Source organism: Macaca fascicularis, chromosome 16, assembly GCF_037993035.2.
Source record: "Macaca fascicularis isolate 582-1 chromosome 16, T2T-MFA8v1.1".
NCBI classification, from domain to species: domain Eukaryota; kingdom Metazoa; phylum Chordata; class Mammalia; order Primates; family Cercopithecidae; genus Macaca; species Macaca fascicularis.
This window is the reverse complement of record NC_088390.1, coordinates 6,962,118-6,984,992: the sequence shown is the minus strand read 5'-3', so window position 1 is coordinate 6,984,992 and position 22,875 is coordinate 6,962,118. Positions and strand designations below refer to the sequence as shown.

Genomic DNA, 22,875 nt, shown 5'->3' with positions numbered 1-22,875 from the left:
CCCCTTCAGGGCTTAGCCTCAATTTGGGGGCTTTCCTGTCTTGCACCAGTTCTTGTTATGCAGATGAAGTCTCCAGGCAGCAGACTTGAGAGAGTGTAGGTGGTACATGTCTCTTACCAGAGCTAAAAAGGTGCCAGACTCTTAGTTCATCTCTCCTGGATCAGGAAAAGACCTGGAAAGGGGAGGGGATGCTCTACAGAATGTAGATTTTCCCCACAAAAGACAGCTTTGCAAGGCCATTTCAAAGTATGTCAAAGAAATCTATTTTGGGGTGAAATCCTTTGATTTCTTTCAGGGTCTACTATCTGGCATATGAGGCTATACTAGAGTCAGGTTGAAATTTATTATCTTGTTGCTACAAAGAGTCTGTTTTGTCAGTCTTAAGATCTCTGTTTTAATGTTAATGCTGGTCAGTTGTGTCCTTTTGGTTTGATGTAATCCCATTTGTCTATTTTTAATTTTGTTGCCTGTGCTTTTTGTTAGGTTTTGAATGGAGGCGAGGGTTAAAGAAAGACACACAGGCCGGGCACAGTGGCTCAAGTCTGTAATCCCAGCACTTTGGGAGGCCAAGGCGGGCAGATCACCTGAGGTGGGGAGTTCGAGACCAGCCTGACCAACATGGAGAAACTCCATTTCTACTAAAAATACATAATTAGCTGGCCGTGGTGGCGCATGCCTGTAATCCCAGCTACTCAGGAGGCTGAGGCGGGAGAATCGCTTGAACCCAGGAGATGGAGGTTGCGGTGAGCTGAGATCGCACCATTGCACTCCAGCCTGGGCAACAAGAGTGAAACTCCATCTCAAAAAAAAAAAAAAAAAAAAAAAAGAAAAGAAAAGAAAAGAAAAGAAAACAGAGAGAGAGAGGGAGAGAGAGAGAAAGAGAGAATGGCTCAACAGCAAATGCAAGCATTTGTGTCCAGGACAAACTTATAGAGGTGGGGGACCAGCTTAATGTCAGTGCCCACTGCTGCTTACAGGCTGGGGTACTTACAGGTGTGGGTGGGAGGGGCCTGGGCAGCCCGGCTTGCTGCCTGACAGGATATTGATCAGATGTTCCTTTGATCAGGCGGTTTGGCCCTTGTTCTGGTGGAGTGTGGTGTTCCTTGCATTTTCTCCTAGCAGAATAGGATAAGAGGCAGGCTGTTTCTCACAGCCTGAACCCCTGTGGAATGTTCCACTTTGACCAAGGTCTGTGAAATGGTGGGGGACTTACAAAACGGTGCAGTTTGGACTAACACTTTTGAGGGCTCTTGTTCTTTTTGACTATATTTATTTTCTAGGAGGACAAGAAGTTTCTGGGTATTCTTAAATATTACTTGTGAGCTTTAAGTTACTCAATGATTTAACTTATGGTGATGGTTATCTTTAAATAAATATGTCATGATTTTTTTTCTTAACCATTTTTAGTATGGACTGTATAAAATATACAAAAGGCCACCATATTTATATACAATTTTAAAAAAAAATTAAAGCAAATTAAAAAGTACCCAGATAGCTACAACCCAGTCCAAGAGTTAGACTATGGACAGAGTCCCTCTCCCGACTCCATCCCCTAACTGCAATAAACCTCTTCCTCTTCCCGTTAGTAACCACTCTCCAAACGTGTGACAATCACTTCCTTGCAAACGTTTGTAGTTTGACACTTCTTTTTTTTTTTTTTTTTTTTGAGACGGAGTCTCACGCTGTCGCCCAGGCTGGAGTGCAGTGGCGCGATCTCGGCTCACTGCAAGCTCCGCCTCCCGGGTTCCCGCCATTCTCCTGCCTCAGCCTCCCGAGTAGCTGGGACTACAGGCGCCCGCCACCGCGCCCGGCTAATTTTTTGTATTTTTAGTAGAGACGGGGTTTCACTGTAGTCTCGATCTCCTGACCTTGTGATCCGCCCGCCTCGGCCTCCCAAAGTGCTGGGATTACAGGCTTGAGCCACCGCGCCCGGCATAGTTTGACACTTCTATATGCATTGCTTAGTTTTGCCTTTTATGTTTAGACCTTTCATCTACTTGTAATTTATTTATGTATGATGTCAAGTTCCATTCTTTTGCATATGGACACTTCCCGTCCCAGCACTGTCTATCAGAATTTCTACTTCCTCGCCTGATCTACACTACCACTGAGGCAGGAGAATAGCGTCTGGAGGCAGGGAACCGAAGGCTGATTCATGCTGCTTATGAGGGAAAGGAGGGGTTGAAGTGGGCTTAGGTTCGGAACCCAAGCCCAATTCATCCCTTTTCAACCCCTCCTTTTTCCTGCGAGGCAGTTGAAAAATGAAAGTACCTCTGATTGGTCTCCTCCTGCAACCAATCAGACTGGTCGGGGGCCAATGGGAGCTCTCCAGAGGGTATTTAAACCTCAGAAAATTCAGTAACAGGCTTTGGAGCTGCTTATTTGAGCCCGCTCTCCTCTGTTGGAGTAAATCTCTGCTTTCGCTGCCTCGCTTTGTGTGTTTTGTCCAATTGCTTTGTTCAAAACGCCAAGAACCTGGCCAACCACCCTCAGCCGGTAACATATTTTGGTGAACCAGCCAGGAGGTAAGCCCAACGTTTGGTATTTATTTTTCTCTTTTTCCTCTTTTTCTCTCTTTTCCTCTCCAACTCGGGACCCTCGGTGGACAGCGCCTAGGCACGGAGGCAACCGCAGGTTTCTGGTTGGGGCCACTCTCCAGGGAAACTGAAAGGTTTCCACGTGGAAGCGCCTGATCACCACCACCCGCTTTGGGTGACGGACCTGAGTCCTTCTCTTTTTCAGTCTTTCAGCAGCTGTTTTCTGGCACGGCAAATGGTCAGAAATACCATATGTACGGGCCTTCACGGCCCCACGCCAAAACCTCATCATTCCCGCAAAGAAAGTCCAAAGGCAGGACTAGATATTATAGACGACCCCCTTTCATAAGGTGAACCTTTCAGGGTGAACATAACCGCCCCCATGTAGCTCCTTGCCAAGTGCTCCTGAGGCCAAAACCCAAACACTGAACACCCTAGTAGGTCCGCCTCACACACTCGGAGGGGAACACCATATTCCCCTCTCCCTCCAGCCCCGCTACCCCTTCAGGAAGTAGCAGCCCAGGGGCCAGTCCTAGTGCAGGCCCCCTTCTCTGTAACTGATACACAACAACGTCAGGGAAAGCTAGGAAGCTCTTCTGAGAATCCCAGGAAATTAGCAGATGGATTCCAGACTTTGACCCTAGCCTTTCTCTCTCACTGAGAAATGTTCAGTTCATTCTAGCAACCTCCTGCACCCCCTTTGAAAAGGAATGAATCTTTTGAGGCCGCCCACCGGAAGCAGACGATTTATTTGCCCAAAACCCTCAGGGCAATCACCTGGGCCCAGACACAGTTCCCACAAGTGATCCTAATTGGGACTATAATGCTCCCGTGAGAATGAACAACGGGGCTAAATTTCTTGAGGCTCTCCTTGGAGGAATGAGAAAGGGAATAACTAAGGCAGTAAATGATGAAGTAAGGGAGGTTCCACGGGGCAAGGTAACCCTTGCCATACTCATGCTACAATCTGGAAAGGAAGGGCGCTGCTAACCAGCAAACACTCCCCTATAAAGCAGAGGCCTGAAATTCTGCAGCTTTTGGAAGCCATACACCTGCCAAAGGCTGTAGCTGTCATTCATTGTAGAGGGCATCAAAGGGACTTAACCCTTAGAGCACAAGGAAACAGAAAGGCTGATAGAGAAGCGAAAGCCGTAGTTCTCCGGGTGCAATCCCAACAGATTCCGGCTCTACTTTTCTGTGATTCCCCAGTGGCGCCTGAATACACACCACAGGAAGAACAGTTAATAAAGGAGCAAGGGGGACAAAAACAAGGATCCTGGTGGTATATGGTATCAAACTCACATCTCCCTCAAGCAGCCTGATGGAGAATCATAAAAACCCTGCATGACTCTTTCCATATGGGGGGAGAAGCCACCCTGGCCATGGTTAACAGGCTCTTCACTGGGCCTCACTGAGCTTCTGTGGTTAAGCATGTCTGTCAAACCTGCTCAGTGTGTGCACGGAACAGCCCAGGACACAAAATGCCTCCTCTAACAGACCAGTCCAGAGGGGAGTTCTATTAGAGGACGCTGATAGAACATAACCAGGAAAAGACGGGTAATCAGACTTCACACACATCTCAGCTGGCAGAGGATATACGTTTTTGTTAGTGCTAATAGATATCTTTACTGGCTGGGTTGAAGCTTACCCTACCAGATCAGAGAAGGCTACTGTGGTTATAAGTTTCTCTTAAAAGAAAGAATCCCCCAGTCTGGGTTACTTCAGAGTCTCCAAAGTGATAATGGCCCATACTTTATCTCCCAAATAACTCAAGGGGTTGCTAAGGCTCTCAGAATCAAATACTATTTACATTCAGCATGGAGGCCTCAATCCTCTGGGGAAGTAGAAAGGGCTAACCAGACTCCGAAACAATTGTTAGCTAAGTTTGATCAGGAAACATCAGAAGCTTAGCTCAGCTTTCTGCCCCTAGCTCTCTTAAAAGTCTGTAATACTCCTAGAGCAAAAATTAATATAAGCCCATATGACATGTTATATGAAGGCTATTAGTTTTTTTTTTGGAGATGGAGTTTCGCTCTTGTTACCCAGGCTGGAGTACAATGCCTCGATCTCGGCTCACTGCAACCTCTGCCTTCCGGGTTCAAGCGATTCGCCTGCCTCAGCCTCCCAAGTAGCTGGGATTACAGGCATGCACCATCACGCCTGGCTAATTTTGTATTTTTAGTAGAGATGGGGGTTTCTCCATGTTGGTCAGGCTGGTTTTGAACCCCTAACCTCAGGTGATCTGCCCGCCTCGGCCTCCCAAAGTGCTGGGATTACAGAAGGCTTTTCTTAACTAATGATCTAATTACTGATTCAGAAACAGCTGGTTTAGTAAAATACCTAGTTAACCTAGGACAATGTCAGCAGGTTTTATGGAAGTTTGGAACTCAAAGGCTTGCCATACTGGGCACTAACCAGCAACCCCAAATCAGGCCAGGGGATAAGGTGCTTGTTAAAGCATGGAAGGAGGGGTCACCTGGTCAGCAATTACAACCCAAATGGAAGGCACCGTTTTCCGTGATACTGGCCACGCCTTCTGCAGTCAAAGTACTAGGATTAGATAGTTGGATACACCTTTCAAGGATCAAGTCTGTGATACCTGAAGCCCCGCACCTGGAACCTGAAGTTCCCATCAGCCACTACACCTGTGAACCTGTGGCAGCCCTGAAGTACCTGTTTAGAAGACAGCCAAAAGGTAAATGCCTACCAGCTTTCCTTGGTGTTTTTGTTGCATAGTTACTGTAGGCTGGATAATAGTAGCCATGTTTTTGTATCTTTTTGCAGATTAATTGCCTTCTTTCAAACAGCTGGAATCACTTCCTAGTAATTAAGTAGAATATTTTAATTCATTTCTATAACACACATTCCTGACAGCATAGGTATCCATCTCCTGAAGTTCCCATGAAATCTTTTAACCAAATTCATTTCCTCTTGCCTGGAGATGATCGTGCAGTAAGGGTTCCAGCCAGTTCCAAATGAATTCACCACCCCTGGTCGTCAAGAAACTACCCTGTCTCCACTAGACAGAGCACGGTGAGAGTTCTGTGATTCCCAATGGGTAGAGACTGTCAGTCAAGTCAGTGTGAAGCAGTTACAGAAAGACCATCAGTCCCTCTGCCTCACATAAAGACTTACGGGGATCATGTCTCTCAGGGGGAAATGAGGCAGGAGAATAGGGTCTGGAGGCAGGAAACTTAAGGCCCATTCATGCTCACTGGATATCAGAGGCTACTCTTCAATCCCCCCTTTTTCTGTGCGACAGTGGCTGCCCCTCCTTTTTCTGCCTGGCAGTTGAAAAATGAAAGTACCTCTGATTGGCCACCTCCTGCAACCAATAAGACTGGTCGGGGGCCAATGGGAAACTCCTAGAGGGAATTGAAACCCCAGACAATTCTGTAACCAAGGCTCTTGAGCGGCTTGCATGAGCCCACTCCCCGCCCTGTGGAGTGTACTTTTGTTTAAAACAAATCTCTGCTTTTGCTGCCTTGCTTTGTCCATTTTGTCCAGTTCTTTGTTCAAAACGCCAAGAACCTGGACAACTACCCTCAGCTGGTGACACCACCTCTGTTGAAAATGAAGTGTCCATATATGCCTGTTTTGGGGCTCTCATTCTTCTATTCCGATTGTTCTACTTGTCAATCCCTGTGTTAATATCATGCCATCTTCAAAACAGGTCATTTCTATTGAGGTCTGGCTTGTTTGCTCATACTACCCATAGCATGTCTTGCCTGATTGCAATATCCTAACTTTGAGACTTACTTTATTGTCCAGCATGATTCACTTTGTAAAGGTCCTGTGTGTTCCTGAAAAGAATGTGTGGTACACAGTGTTGGGTGCTGTGTTCTATAAATGTCCTCTTGATCACGTCTATTAATTGTGTTCAAATCTATGTTCTTACTGATTTTTCATCTACTTGTTCCATCAATTATTCAGGAAGGTGTATTAAATTTCCTGCTAGGATTGTGGTCTTGTCTGCTTCCCCATGTAGTTCAGTATTTATTTCATATGTTTTGAGATTATAAGGGTCACACAAATTTAAACTCATATCTTCCTGATGAATTGAACATTTAATCAATATGAAGTGAACCACTTTCCCTAGATATACTACTGCCTTCAGTTTCTTGTTTCTGCAATTGATAGAAGAAAAACTATTTACTAGATATATAGTGTGTGTGTTTATATCTGTATATGTATGTGGTTTATATATGTGGATATATACTTTTTGTGGTAAAATATACATAATATAAAATTTACCATTTTAATAATTTTAAGTGTTCAATTCAGTTGCATTATGTACATATTATTGTGCAACAGTACTACTGTCCGTTTCCAGAACTTCATCTCAAACTCTATACCTGTTAAACAGTAACTTCCCATTCTCCTCTTTCCTCAGCCCCTGAGAATCTCTAATCCACTTCCTATTTCTAACAATTCACTCATTCTAGGTACTTTAATAAGTGGAATCACACAGCATTTATCCTTTTGTGTCTGGTTTATTTCACTTAACATGTTTTCAAGGTTCATCCATGTTTTAGGATGTATCATAATTCCATTCCTTTTTATGGCTTAATATTCCACTCTCTGTATATATCACATTTGGTGTATCCATTTATCCATCCACAAACACTCGACTGGTTTCCACCTTTTGGCTATTGTGAACGATACCTCTGAACATTGGTGTACAGGTACTTCTTTGAGTCTGCTTTTCTAAATTTTTATACACAATATTTTTCATTGTTATCTTCAACCGTTTTTATAAACTTATTGTACTCCAGCCTGAGCAACAGAGTGAAACTGTCTCCAAAAAATATATATAAATTATATATAAATATATCATATATAATTATATATATGTAATATATAATATATAATTATATATATGTAATATATATATAATTTAGAATTTCCATTATTGAGGAATTTCTGGGGACAAAACAAAGACATTATGTCCTCACACATGTGCACAATTCCTAGAAGGTGTCATTTCACTGTTCTGCTTTCCATAGATGTTTCGAGACACCTGAGAAGTTAACTGTAAGTCCAACCATTGCTATTCTGTAAGCAATCTGATTTTTAAGGACTATTTATATGAGGAGGTGAATAAACAGCATAAAGACCTGTTTGCTCATGATTCAGCTTTGATAATTATCAACACATGGCCAATCTTGTTTCCTCTTTACTCCTTTACTCTTCATAATTGATTTGAAGCTAATCGAGGCCATCACCTCATTTCCTAGATAAATATTTCAGTACACAAATGCAAAAGATAAGGGATTGGAACCCAGGGACTCATTTGATCAGGTTGGCCTGCCCTGCTTGCTTTTGATTGCTTGCTTTTAGTTTGTTCTCTCTTTCTCCATGAAGCTGATGGTGGTGGTAGCTGAAGGCCTCCCCTCTGAACACTAAAACGTAACCTCCTCTGGCTACTTTATAGATAACATTCGTAGGTCACCATGGTAATGGTCACTTCTCTTGTCTTTTAGAAACTTAGGCTAGCTACCATTCAGTTCAAACTGGTTGAGACCACCAGCGCATCAGCTGGGCCTGTTCAAGTGCCCAAGAGGTGGCCTTTTGATGTCAAAGTGCCAAAAATCCTACTTTCAGATCATGCTAATGCTGCCATTTTCTGTACGTGTGTCCTGTGAAATGCCAGGAACTCCGGCTCTGCTTGCACAGAACAGACCGGTGACTTCATTTTTCCCTGCTGCCAATCACCTTCCCCAACCCTTAGACCATCGCATTTCCCTAATCCAGAAATATCTGTAAGCCTTACCTTTGGGGGAGGCAGATTTGAGAGCTGTTCTCCTACATCCTTACTTGGCAGCTCTGCAAATAAATCTTCTCTTTTGCAAAACCTGTGTCACTGTGACTGATTTACTGCTCATGGGCAGAACAGAACTGGACCTGGCTGGCCACAGGATTTCTCAGATGCCTTTAAGAGTAGGAAGCTGCTAAAATATGCTCAGCTGCCTCCGAGCTGCTGGTTTTTTTGCTGTATCCCTTAGATTCTCTCCTGTGCACATGAAGGTTAGGAGTCAGCTGAGGATTTGAAGGGGATTTGCAAGCAGATTTTGGGTTTTGCCTCCATAGGTCCCCGTTTTCTGGGAATTTCCTCCTCAATTTTCAGCTTCTCTGGAAGCCCCAAACTCCATTCTCTGGCTCCACATCCCCTAACATTGCTGCTTTCTGTTTGAGATATCTTCCGCTGTGTGTAGCAGCAAGCTGGGAAGTCCCTCAGGAGAAACATCTTAGTAAATGTGAGGCTCATCTCACGTGCTTCCTTCATTTTGAGGACTGTCTGTTCCCTGCTCAGTTTCTGCCTGCTTGGGTTTATCCCCAGTCTCTTTCAAAGACTTGTTTGTTATATTTTGCCCAGAGTTTATAAATAATTTTGGCAGAGGGGTTAATCTGATACCATCTAGTCATCCAAAACAAGAACTAGAACTCTGGCCACATCTCTCTTCATCCAGTCTTTTCATGCTCAAATTATAATGACCGTGACCACTTAATTGCAAGAAGCTTCATCTTTCCTCTGCAGTGTCTTCTTGTGATAGTCTAAAGGAATTCGTCTTTATTAATACTGACTGTGAGGGAAGAAACGAGAAAGGCTGATTCGTCCTCTAAATGCCCTATCCTCCCCTGGTGTTTTTGTCTTCATCACTTCCTGGAGATGTTGGTGAAAATAGAAAGGTGAGAAGCTTATTTAAAGGTTGGCCCTGTTTCAGGAATCACCTCAACTTCGAGGTCAGCAATTCTCAGGGTGTGATACCTCTTCTGTCCAACATTATTTCCAGTCAGGCGTCAACCCATAGAAGTGTTCAGATGCCTTCAGGTCACATATATAAGCAGTCATTTTCACCTAGGCGGGCTCAGAGTTCAAGTGCTTGGTCAGGGCTGGTGTTAAGCATGCGATACAGACTAAGTTCTCCTCTATGTTAATCTAGCCCTCGTGTTGACTCCAGATCGCGTATTCCAGACCTCTGGCCCTCTTAAGATTTCTCTGGGGTTATCTGAGGGCCAGCTTACTTCAGTTGGAGATATTCCAATTTATTAGAAATATGTCAGTAAGTTACAAAATCAAAGGGAAATCACTCGGATCCTTATTCTGTTCCTTCCTGAAGGTCCTTGTTTTAGGAGGCAAGGGGGTACCACCTACTTTTTTCTACCAACACTTAAACTTTTACCCCCTGTTAATCTTCCCTACCCCTCCAAACCCCCACAAAAGAAAATCCTGCTATTTTCTCTAGAACAATAGGTGGGTTCTTGCTTTTGTGTAAGTAAGTGACCAAACTGTATTCCTCCCCAAATTAAAGGCTACTCTGAGGTACTTTAAAAGCTCTCTTCTTAAAAACAAATGGCTAGCAAATCTAAAAGCTTAATTTCATTATGAAAAAAAGCTTTTGGAAGACATACATGTGGCCAACAAACATAAAAATGCCCAATATTAATCATTAGAGAAATGCAAATCAAAACCACAATGAGATACCATCTCACACCAGTCAGAATGGCTATTAAAAAGTTGAAAAATAACAGATGCTGGTGAGATTGCAGAGGAAAGGGAATGCTTATTCACTGCTGGTGGAAATGTAAATTAGTTCAGCCACTGTGGAAAGCAGTGTGGAGCCTCTCAAAGAACTTAAAAACAGAACTACCCATTTAACCCAGTAATCTCATTGGGTATATACCTGCAAGAGTCCATTCTCATGCTGCTATAAGGACATACCCAAGACTGAGTCATTTATAAAGAAAAAGAGGTTTAGTGGACTCATAGTTCCACATGGCCTGGGAGGCCTCACAATCATGGCGGAAGGTGAAGGAGGAGCAAAGGCACATCTTACATGGTGGCAAGCAAGAGAGTGTGTACAGGGGAACTGCCCTTTCTAAAACCAGATCTTGTGAGACTTATTCACTATCATGAGAACAGCTTGGGAAAAACCTGACCCCATGATTATTACCTCTCACTGGGTTCCTCCCATGACACATGGGGATTATATAAGGGAGCTACAATTCAAGATGAGATTTGGGTGGGGACACAGCCAAATCGTATCAATACCCAAACGAAAATAAATTGCTCTACCATAAAGACACAGGTACTCATATGTAGCACTACTCACAATAGCAAAGACACAGAATCAACCTAAAATGCCCATCATCGATACACTGGATAGAGAAAATGTGGCACATATACATCCTGGAATACTCTGCATCCATAAAAAACCAGATCATGTTCTTTGCAGCAACATGGAAGGAGCTGGGGGCCATTATCCTAAGTGAACTAATGCAGGAACAGGAAGCCAAATACTGCATGTTCTCACTTAGAAGTAGGACCTAAACGTTGAGTACACATGGACACAAAGAAGGGAACAGTAGACATTGAGGCCTTTGTGAGGGTGGAGAGTAGGAGGAGGCTGAGGATCAAAAACTACCTGTTGGGTACTATGCTTATCAGCTGGGTGATAAAAGTTTGTACACCAAAACCCCATGATACTCAGTTTGCCTATACAACAAACTTGCATGTGTACCCCTGAACCTAAAATAAAAGTTAAAAAAAGATAAAATTTATAATCAGGAACAACCACAAAAGCTTTTGTTTCACAAAGCATTCATTACAATATGTAAAATAATACTTAGGACAGTTGGTGACTCATTAAGAATCCGAAATGATAGCTATTTTTATTTGACAAATTTCCACTCTCTGCCAGCTCTAAGTCCTAGTTCCTGACTACATGGTGCAGAGGGAGCTTAAATTAGTCAGGTCCTTTTATGTTTTTAAAATTATGGTGAAGTTTTAACCATTTTAAAGTGTACAATTCAGTGGCATTAAGCCTGTTCACCCATGTTATACAGCCATCACCTCTAGGTACAGAACTTTAAAAAATCACCTTAAACAGAAGTGCTAACTAAGCAGTCACTCTCCATTTCTCTCTCTCCTCAGTACTTGGCAACCACTAATCTGCTTTCTATCTCTCTGGATTTGCCTATTCTGGACATTTCGTATAAATGGAATCATTCAGTATGTGGTCTTTGGTGTCTGGCTTCTTTTACTTAGCATAATTTTGTTTGTTTGTTTTTGAGACAGAGCCTCACTCTGTCTCCCAGGGCTGGAGCACAGTGGCGCGATCTCAGTTCACTGCAACCTCCGCCTCCTGGGTTCGAGCTATTCTCCTGCCTCAGCCTCCCGAGTAGCTGGGACTACAGGTGCATGCCACCATGCCCAGGTAATTTTTGTATTTTTAGTAAAGACGGGGTTCCACCATGTTGGTCAGGCTGGTCTCGAACTCCTGACCTCATGATCTGCCTGCCTCGGCCTCCCAAGGTGCTGGGATTACAGGTGTAAGCCGCCACACCCGGCCAGCTTAGCATAATGTTTTTGAGGGTCATCCATGTTGTATTTTTCATTCATTCCTTTTTATGGGTGAATAACATTTAACTTTATGATATCAAAACACATTTTGTTTATTCATCTGTTGGTGGACAGTTAGATTGTTTTAACCTTTTGGGTATTGTGAATAGAGCTGCTGTGTTCATTGGTGTATAACATTTTGTAAACAAATGGAAATGTTTTTATTTGAACACCTGGTTTCAGTTCTCTTGGGTACATATTTAGGAGTGGAATTACTAGGTCGTATGGTAATTCTGTGTTTAATTTATTGAAGAATCACCAAACTGTTTTCCACAGTGGTTGTACCATTTTTCTTTCTTTTTTTTTTTTTTTTTTTTTTTTTTTTTTTTTTTTTTTGAGACGGAGTCTTGCTCTGTCGCCCAGGCTGGAGTGCAGTGGCCGGATCTCAGCTCACTGCAAGCTCCGCCTCCCGGGTTCACGCCATTCTCCTGCCTCAGCCTCCCGAGTAGCTGGGACTACAGGCGCCCGCCACCTCGCCCGGCTAGTTTTTTGTATTTTTTAGTAGAGACGGAGTTTCACCGGGTTAGCCAGGATGGTCTCGATCTCCTGACCTCATGATCCGCCCGTCTCGGCCTCCCAAAGTGCTGGGATTACAGGCTTGAGCCACCGCACCCGGCCGGTTGTACCATTTTTCATCCCCGCCAGCAATGTATGAAGGTTCCAATTTCTCCACATCCTTACCAACATTTATTCTCTATTTTTAAGAAATGGCTATCCTCGTGGGTGTAAAATGGTATCTCATTGTGCTTTTGACTTGCCTTTCTCTAATAACTAATGGCAGTGAACATCTTTTTGTGTGTTTTTTGGCCATTTATATATCTTCAGAGAAATGTCTGTTGAAGTCTTTTGTCCCTTTTTAAATTGGGTTGTGTTTTATTATTGCTGAGTTGGATTTTTAAAGCTTTAAATTGCAGAAAACCAAACACCAACTTAAACAAAAAATGATTTTTTTTTTTTTTTTTTTTTTGAGGAGGAGGCTTACATAGCTGGAAGGTAAAAGGAGTGATTTGTTTAGTTCCAGGAATTCTAACAATGTGAGGAGGGCTCTGTGTCCTCTTTACATCTGTCAGCTGTGATTCCCTCAAATTAGTTGCAGAGATTTCTTTTACTGCAGAGTGGCAAGGTGACCTTCAGTAGCACCACATCCATCTCATCTCCTGACCGACAGTGGAAAGAAATCTTCCTAATACCTTTCATTTTAAAGGAATAGCATTAGGAGAAATATCTATTGTAGATGACGGGTTGATGGATGCAGCAAACCACCATGGGACGTGTATACCTATGTAACAAACCTGCATGTTCTCCACATGTATCCCAGAACTTAAAGTATAATAAAAAATTACTTTTATATTTATTTATTTAGAGACAGGGTCTTGCTCTGTTGCCCAGGCTGGAGTATAGTGGTGCAATCACAGCTCACCACAGCCTTGACCACCCAGGCTCAAGCGATCCTCCCCCCTCAGCCTCCTGAGTAGCTGGGACTGCAGGTGTGCATCACCATGCCTGGCTAATTTTTTTTTTTTTTTTTTTTTTTAAAGACAGAGTCTCACTCTGTCACCCAGGCTGGAGTGCAGTGTCGAGATCTCAGCTCACTGTAAGCTCCGCCTCCCGGGTTCACACGATTCTCCTGCCTCAGCCTCCTGAGTAGCTGGGACTATAGGCACCAACCACCAAGCCTGGCTAATTTTTTGTATTTTTAGTAGAGATGGGGTTTCACCGTCTTAGCCAGGATGGTCTCGATCTCCTGACCTTGTGATCCGCTCGCCTTGGCCTCCAGCTAATTTTTAAATTTTTCATAGAAACGAGGTCTCCCTATGTTGCCCAGTCTGGTCTCGATCTCCTGGGCTCAAGCAATCCTCCCACCTCAGCCTCTCAAAATGTTGGAATTGCAGGTGTGAGCCATTACGCCCACTCTCTAATACCTTTCAGAAAATGTCCATGGAGAACCTACTTTAGATTTCATGTCTGGGTCTTAAATGATCATGGTAGCCGATGTTATGGGTGGCATAATTTGCTGAGTCTAGGTCATGTACCCACTAATGTTGTCATGGTGACAAGTCAGTGTTGGCCCTGTCCTCACCACAGGGAAGGGGTTCTCCACAAAAAAGTAGAGTTTAGATCTGAGAAGGTAGTTGAGAATGAGAATAGTGAATAATAGTAGATTTTTTAACCCCATTTTACACTTTGTATCTTTGGCTGTATATATATTCACATACCATTCTAATTGTACATATAGTTTCAAAAATGCCTCTGCTTCTCCAAATACAACTATACTTTATATATATTTTCAAAAAAAGATCTACCTCCTTCTTCCAAAGATAAATATCTATGTTTTGTGTCCACCATGGCCACCTCTAAGAGAGGTGCGAGGAGGATTTCATTTCTGGGAATGACCTACTTTAATAGCCTGGGTATTTACTGAAGGACTGAAGAATTACACCTATTTCCGGGCTTGGCGTTTTTAGGCAGTATTTAAAACCTCAGTTGACATGAATTTGATGATTCTATGGCATAATAACCACATCTAGAGATCTTGTCTAAACCTGGCCCTTGACTCTTGATCCTCATCTTGTGGTTTCTATTTCTTGCCAATAATCTATTCTGGCTTTTCCCCATCTCCCAAAATCATGCTTTCTCTTTGCTGTCAGATTTGGACAATGTGAAAGACTTGAAGGGGAGCCAGGCGCCGTGGCTCACGCCTGTAATCCCAGCACTTTGGGAGGCTGAGGGGGTGGATCACCTGAGGTCGGGAGTTCGAGACCAGCCTGACGAACATGGAGAACCCCCATCTCTACTAAAAATACAAAAAAATTAGCTGGGTGTGTTGGCTCATGCCTGTAATCCTAGCTACTTGGGAGGCTGAGACAGGAGAATTGCTTGAATCTGGGAGGCGGAGGTTGCAGTGAGCCGAGATCACGCCATCACATTCCAGCCTGGGCGACAAGAGCGAAAAAATGAAGCTATATAATGTGGCATTTCCCCCAAGATTATAACCTACTGGATGCATTTTTATAAGGGGTATGATGCTTTTGTCTGGGAAAAAAATACCTAGAATATGATATTTGAGAGAGAATCAGACTTCCCAAATTTTCTGGCTCATCCAAGACCCAATATTTTATTTATTCATTTATCATTTTTTCAACAATTTAAAAAATTGATGGATAAGTTACGTAGTTTCAGGGTACACACGATAACTTAATATGTTCATACAATTTGTATACATCACGTCAGTGTTCTTGGGATATCCATCACCTTAAATATTTGTCTTTATCCTAGAAATGTTTGCATTTTTCTCTTCTATCTATTTTGAAGTGTACAGTATCTTTTTGTAAACTATAGTCACCCTACACATCTATTGAACACTGGAGCTTATTTCTTCTATCAACTTTACATTTGTATCCATTTATCAACTTCTTTGAATCCCCTACTTCTGCTACCCTTGCTGGCTTCTGGTAACCACCAATCTACTCTCTACCTTCATGAGATCCACTTTTCTTAGCTCCCACATGAGTGAGAACACGTGGTATTTGTCTCTCTGTGCTTGGCTTATTTCACTTAACATAATGACTTCTAGTTCTATTTGTGTTGCTGCAAATGACAGGATTTTACTCCTTTTTACAGATGAATAATATTCCATTGTGTATATATACCACGTGTTCTTTAGCCATTCATTTGTTGATGGGCACTTAGATTAATTCCATATTTTGGCTATTGTGAATAGTGCTGCGATAAACATGGGCGTGCAGATAGCTCTTTGATATATTCATTTCCTTTCTTTGGAGATATACCCAGGAGTGGGATTGCTGGATCATACTGTAGTTCAAGTTTTAGTTTTTTGAGGAACCTCCAAACTGTTCTCTGTAGTAGCTGTACTAATTTACATTCCCACCAACAGCGTACAAGGGTTCCCTTTCTTCCACATCCTCACCAGCCTCTGTTATTGCCTGTCTTCTTTTTTTTTTTTGAGACGGAGTCTCGCTCTGCTGCCCAGGCTGGAGTGCAATGGCCGGATCTCAGCTCACTGCAAGCTCCGCCTCCCGGGTTCCCGCCATTCTCCTGCCTCAGCCTCCCGAGTAGTTGGGACTACAGGCGGCCGCCACCTCGCCCGGCTAGTTTTTGTATTTTTTAGTAGAGACGGGGTTTCACCATGTTAGCCAGGATGGTCTCGATCTCCTGACCTCGTGATCCGCCCGTCTCGGCCTCCCAAAGTGCTGGGATTACAGGCTTGAGCCACCGCGCCCGGCCCTGTCTTCTTGATAAAAGCCATTTTAACTGGGGCGAGATGGTATCTCATTGTGGTTTTGATTTGCATTTCTCTGATAATTTGTGATGTTGAACATTTTTTATACGCCTGTTGGCCATTTGTATGGCTTCTTTTGAGAAATGTCTACTCAGATCTTTTGCCCATTTTTAAATTGGATTTTTTTTTTCCTTTGGTATTGAGTTGTTTGAGCTCCCTATACAGTCTGGTTATTAACAGCTTCTCAGGTGGTTAGTTTTCAAATATTTTCTGCCATTCTGTGGGGTTTCTTTTCACTTTGTTGATTATTTCCTTTGCTATGCAGAAGTTTTTAGCTTGATATAATCCCATTTGTCTATTTTTACTTTGTTTGCCTATGCTTTTGAGATCTGACATAAAAAAATCTTCACCTAGACCAAGGTCCTGGAGTGATTCCTCAATGTTTTCTTCTAGTAGTTTCATGGTGTGAGGTCTTAGATTTAATCTTTAATCAATCTTGATTTGATTTTTGTATATGGTAAGAGAGAAGGATCTAGTTTCATTCTTCTGCGTATAGTTATCTAGTTTTCTTGGCACCATTTATTGAAAAGTCTATCCTTTCCCCCATTATATGTTCTTGGTGCCTTTGTTGAAGATGAGCTGGCTGTAAATGTGTGGATGTACATGTGCATTCTCTATTCTGTCCCATTGGTCTGTTCTGTTTTTGTGCCAGTGTCATACTGATTTGGTTACTATAGCTTTGTAGTAAAACTTGAAGTCAGGTAGTGTAATGCCTCCAGCTTTGTTCCTTTTGCTCAGGATTGCCTTGGTTATTTGGGGTCTTTTGTGGTTCCATATACATTTTAAGATTTTTTTTTCTATTTCTGTAGAGAATGTAATTGGATTGCATTTAATCTGTAAATTGCTTTGAGTAGTATTTTTTTTTTTTTTTTTTTTTTTTGAGGCGGAGTCTCGCTCTGTCGCCCAGGCTGGAGTGCAGTGGCGCGATCTCGGCTCACTGCAAGCTCCGCCTCCCGGGTTCCCGCCATTCTCCTGCCTCAGCCTCCCGAGTAGCTGGGACTACAGGCGCCGCCACCACGCCCGGCTAATTTTTTTGTATTTTTAGTGGAGACGGGGTTTCATTGTGTTAGCCAGGATGGTCTCGATCTCCTGACCTCGTGATCCGCCCGACTCGGCCTCCCAAAGTGCTGGGATTACAGGCTTGAGCCACCGCGCCCGGCCGCTTTGAGTAGTATTATGATTTTACCAGTATTAAGTAGTTCAGTTCATGAACCTAGAATATCTTTTCATTTTGTTGTGTCCTTTTCAATTTCTTTCCCAATATTTTAGTATGGTATTTCTTTATTTCTTTGTTTTTGTCTTCACACATTTTAGCTTAGGATGCAGAATCTGGCCTTTATAAATTCTGACTCCCAGTCCTCAAGGATTGCAAGATATAGGTATAAAGATTTTTCTAAAAAATGAAGTTTCATTATTCCCTCTCTGCTTTTAGATAGTATAGCTTGGACTGAACTTCTGCTTTTCTCATAAAATATTATTTGAGGCCACAAGTAATGTTCAATATCTTGCTATTTTTCTTGGGGCTGTGTCCAAAGATTTAACAAACCATCAGATAGCGAGTTGCATTTCTACTGTATAACAAAAATTTTCAAATAATTATTTAGGAATGGGAATAATTATCTCCTCTCTGTTTTGCACCCCACATTATCTCAGCTATTTTCATATGTTAGGGCCTGTTACTTAAATTATCTCATTCTCAGGTATAAATTACTCAGGAACTTTTCAGTAGCAGATGACAGAAACCCAACTCAAAACTGCTTTAACAAAATTAAAGTGGGTGATGGGGGGTGCAGGTGGGTGTTTCAAAGGAGGGGAAGACTCTTTCCACTTCTACAAGTACATGCTAGATTGGGCGCTGATGGAATCATCAGTTTATTAGTGAAGCATTAACTTGGGTTGAACGAGACAAGCTGGGTCAAGCATTTGAAGATGCTTTTGAGGTACTGAGGCAACATTCAACTGGAGATCTTCAAAACGTACCTGCTTTTCTTTCTTTTTTTTTTTTTAATTATACTTTAATTTCTAGGGTACATGTGCACAACATGCAGGTTTGTTACATATGTATACATGTGCCATGTTGGTGTGCTGCACCCATTAACTCGTCATTTACATTAGGTATATCTCCTAATGCTATCCCTCCCCATCCCTCCTCCCCACAATAGGCCCCGGTGTGTGATGTTCCCCTTCCTGTGTCCAGGTGTTCTCATTGTTCAATTTCCACCTATGAGTGAGAACATGCAGTGTTTGGTTTTCTGTTCTTGCGATAGTTTGCTGAGAATGATGGTTTCCAGCTGCATCCATGTCCCTACAAAGGACATGAACTCATCCTTTTTTATGGCTGCACTTACCTGGTTTTCATCAGTGATTGTCCCCATGTCCGAGGAGATTCCAACTGCTGTGGAGTGTTGCTTACAGAGGAATCTATTTATAATTGGAGAACTTTAATAAATAATGCTGCAGACTTCTATTTTGAAGGAACTATTCATTGATCTTTGTGGAACATAACCGAAAGCCAGGTGGTACAGTCTGCTGTTTTCCAGCAAGAGGGAGGACAAGGCAGGAAGATGCTCTGTTTGAATAATTTCACAAATCTCAGTATAATCCCAAGATGGCATCTGTGTTCAGTAAGTAGATAAAACCAAAGGCAGTTTCCAGTTTGTATCAAAAAACGAAGAAAAATTTGCCAAACTTTGAGGAATAAGGGCAACGGGAAGGCCATGATCAGAAAATGGCCAGGGCACAGAGGAATTACGGAAAAACTCAGGAAATCAGCAAAATCTGGAGAAAGCTCATTTACCAGTGAGCTTCAGTGGGGCCATTCTCTGAAGATCTCTCCATCTTGTTTCTCGGAGAAAGAGATCGTCTACTCACAGTATGTTCAACTGATCAAGAACATCACAGTTTAAATAATTGGAATGCAGACTAAAATTATACATATGCCAGTTACCATGAGCTTAGTCACTGTGATTGCTAAATATACTCTCCCATTTCATCATCTTTTTTGGCATTAGAAATCCCTACAAGCTTCGGGATTTTTCTCTTAAAAGCAAATACTGAAGATAAAAAAATTAGCTTCATTGCGGCTATCTTTTATCAAATAGCACATAATTTATACAGACTTGGTGGGAAATTCTGCCAGTGAACAACTTTATTGTTTCAAATCATCGAGCCCCATTTGAAAGTATGGACTAAATATCCTTGCTCTTACTATTCTCTATGCAGCCACTTGCTTCTAGGTTAACAATGCCAGTGCAGATGATTTGATTTACGTATTGATTTAAACATTTTCCTGTCTTACACCTCAGGTGAAAAATCATTTGGATATATAGCTGATGGCTTTACAAAAATTATTTTACAAAAAGTAATTGCATATAATACAGTGTTTATGCCAAAGTATGTTTATGTCTTAAAAACTTTAGTGGAAATGTCTATTCAGGTCCCTTACTCATTTTCTAATTGGGTTTCTTGTTTTCTTAATATTGAGTTATTTGAGCTCCTTCTGTATTTTGGATATTAATCCCTTGTCAGATGTATGTTTTGCAGCTGTTTTCTCCCAATCTGAGTTGTTTCTGCATGCTGTTGGTTGTTTCACTGGCTATGCAGAAGCTTTTTGGTTTGATATAGTCCCATTTGTCTATTTTTGCTTTTGTTGCCTGCGATTTTGGGGTCACATCCAAATAATCGTTGCCCAGAGAGTGTCATGTAGTTTTTCCTCCCCGTGTTTTCTTCCAGTAAGTTTAGAGTTTCTGGTATTACATTTGAATCTTTAATTCATTTTAAGTTGATTTTTAGTTCCGTATATGGTGTGAGATCAGTGTCCAATTTTATTCTTCTGCAGGTGGAAATTTAGTTTTCCCAACGCTATTTATTGAAGAGACTGTCCTTTTCCTATTGCATATTCTGGTACCTCTGTTGAAAATCAATTGACTGTACAGTAGTAGGTTAATTTCCAGGCTCTCTATTCCACTCCATTGGTCAATGTGTCTTTCCCCCCCCATACCATGTTGTTTTGATTGTTATAGCTTTGTAGTATACTTTGAAATCCAGTGGTGTGATACCTCCAGGTTTGTCCTTTTTGTTCATGATTGCCTTGGTTGTTTGAGGTTTTTGTGGATCCATATGAATTTTTGTTTTATTTTGTTTTTTGAGACGGAGTCTCACTCTGTGGCCCAAACTGGAGTGCAAGTGGTGTGATCAGGGCTCACTGCAACCTCTGCCTCCCAGCTTCAAATGATTCTCGTCCCTCAGCCTCCCAAGTAGCTGGGATTACAGGTGAGCACCACCATGCCTGGCTGATTTTTGTGTTTTTAGCAGAGATGGGGTTTTACCATGTTGGCTAGGCTGGTCTTGAACTCCTGACCTCAGGTGATCCTCTCACCTCGGCCTCCCAAAGTGCTGAGATTATAGGTGTAAGCCACCACGTCCAGCCCCATATGAAGTTTTGGATTTTTAAAAAATTTCTATGAAAAGTGATGTTGGGATTTTCATACGCATTGCATTGAATTTGTAGATCACTTTGGGTAGTATAGACATTTTAGTAATATTAGTTCTTCTGAACCATGAACTTGAAATATCTTTCCATTTACTTGTGTCTTATTCAGCTTATTTCATCAACATCTTACAGTTTTCATTGTATAAGTCTTTTGTCTCCTGGTTAAATCTGTTCCTGGGTATTTTATTTTATTTTATTTTTTGTAGCTTTTGTGAGTGTGATTTCTTGATTTCTTTTTGGATAGTTTGTTGTTGGTGTATAGAAATGCTACTGATTTTTGTGTGTTGATTTTGTATCCTGCAACTTTATTGTATTTATTAGTTTTAACAGTTTTTTGGACAGGATTTTCCATATATAAGATCATGTTGGCAAACAGTAAAAATTCCATTTATTTCTTTTAATAAAAGGCCTTCACTATTTTACTTTTTCTTTTTCTTGCTTAATTGCTTTGTCTAGGACTTCCAATTCCATGTTGAGTGGAAGTGGCGAGAGTGGGCATCCTTGTCGTGTTCCAAATCTTGGGGGGGAAAGGCTTTCAGTTATTCACTGCTGAGTCACTGTTAGCTGTGAGCATCTCTGGATAGCTTTTATTGTTGAGATACCTTTCTTCTATACCTAATTTGGTGATTGTTTTTATGATTAAGGGATGTTGAATTTTGTCAAATTTTTTTCTGCTTCTGATGAGATGATCATATGATTTTTGTCATTTATTCTGTTAATGTGGCATATCATTTATTGACTTGCATATGTTGAACCCCCCTTGCATTCCAAGGATAAAGACATTTCTCAAAAGAATACATATAAATGGCCAATAGATATAATGAAAAATACTCAATATTGCTAATCATTAGGGAAATGCAAATTAAAGCCATAATGAGACATCATCTCACACTGCTCAGAATGGCTTTTATCAAAAATATGAAAGATAAATGTTGTCAAGAATGTGGAGAAAAGGGAACCCTTGTACAATGTTGGTGGGAATGTAAATTAGCAAGGTCAATATGGAAAACAGTATGGAGGTTCTTCAAAAAACTAAACATAAAATTGCCATATGATCTTGAAATCCCACTTTCGGGTATTTACCAAAAAGGTTTAAAATCATTTTGTTGAAGGGATGTCTATACCCCATGTTAATTGCAGCACCATTCACAATAGCAAGTTACAGAATTAACTGTGCATCAACAAATGAGTGGATAGAGACAATGTTGCCTACTTACATAATGGAATACTATTAAGCCTTAAAGAAGAAAGACATTCTCGGCCGGGCATTACAGGACCTGTAATCCTGGCACTTTAGGAGGCTGAGGTGGATGGATCACTTGAGGTCAGGAGTTCAAGACCAGCCTGGCCAACATGGTGAAACCCCATCTCTACTAAAAATACAAAAAATTAGCCGGGCATGGTAGTGGGTGCCTGTAATCCCAGCTACTCAGGAGGCTGAGGCAGGAGAATCGCTTGAACCTTCTCTCCCCGTTTGCAGTGAGCCGAGCTCATGCCACTGCACTCCAGCCTGGGTGACAGAGTGAGACTCAGTCTCAAAAAAACAAAACAAGAACAACAACAGAAAAGAAAGATATTCTGACATTTGTGACAACATAGATGGAATTAGAGAATATTATGCTAAGTGAATTAAGTCAGGTTCAGGAAGGCAAGTACTGCAGGTTCTCACATATATGTGGAATCTAAAACAAACCCATGGAAGCAGAAGGCAGAATGGTGGTTACAGAGGCTGGGGGTTGTGGGGAATGAGGAGATGGTGTTCAAAGGGCATCAGATTTTAGTCAGACAGGAGGATTTTAAAAATACTTTTGAGTTCTGTTGCACAGCATGGTGAATATAGTTAATAATAGAGTATTGTACATTTCAAAATTGCCAAGAGAGTAAATTTCTAATGTTCTCACCACAAAAATGTTAAATATTTGAGGTAATGGATATGTTAACCACCTTGATTTAATTATTCATAAATTGTAACATCACTTTGTATCCCATAGATTTATATAATTATAAATTATCAATTTACAATTTCAAAAATAAAGTAGGAAGGGGATTTATTGGCTCATAGAGCTAAGTCTGAGGTCAACAGGATTAAGGTGTGGCTGGATCAGATGTCATCAGTACTCTGCCTTCCTTTTCATCCTTTCTA

At 41.6% G+C, this 22,875-nt stretch overlaps 1 long non-coding RNA gene and 1 pseudogene across 1 annotated transcript in view; both read left to right on the top strand.

The window, feature by feature from the left end:
- Positions 1-2,608: 2,608 nt before the first annotated feature.
- Positions 2,609-22,875, top strand: part of LOC141408751 (uncharacterized) — a 62,221-nt gene continuing 41,954 nt past the window's right edge. The window contains exon 1 of the long non-coding RNA XR_012425194.1: positions 2,609-5,232. This is a non-coding gene — a long non-coding RNA (uncharacterized lncRNA). The remainder of the gene's footprint in view (positions 5,233-22,875) is intronic.
- Positions 18,106-21,680, top strand: LOC135967895 (transcription factor Spi-C-like; annotated as a pseudogene).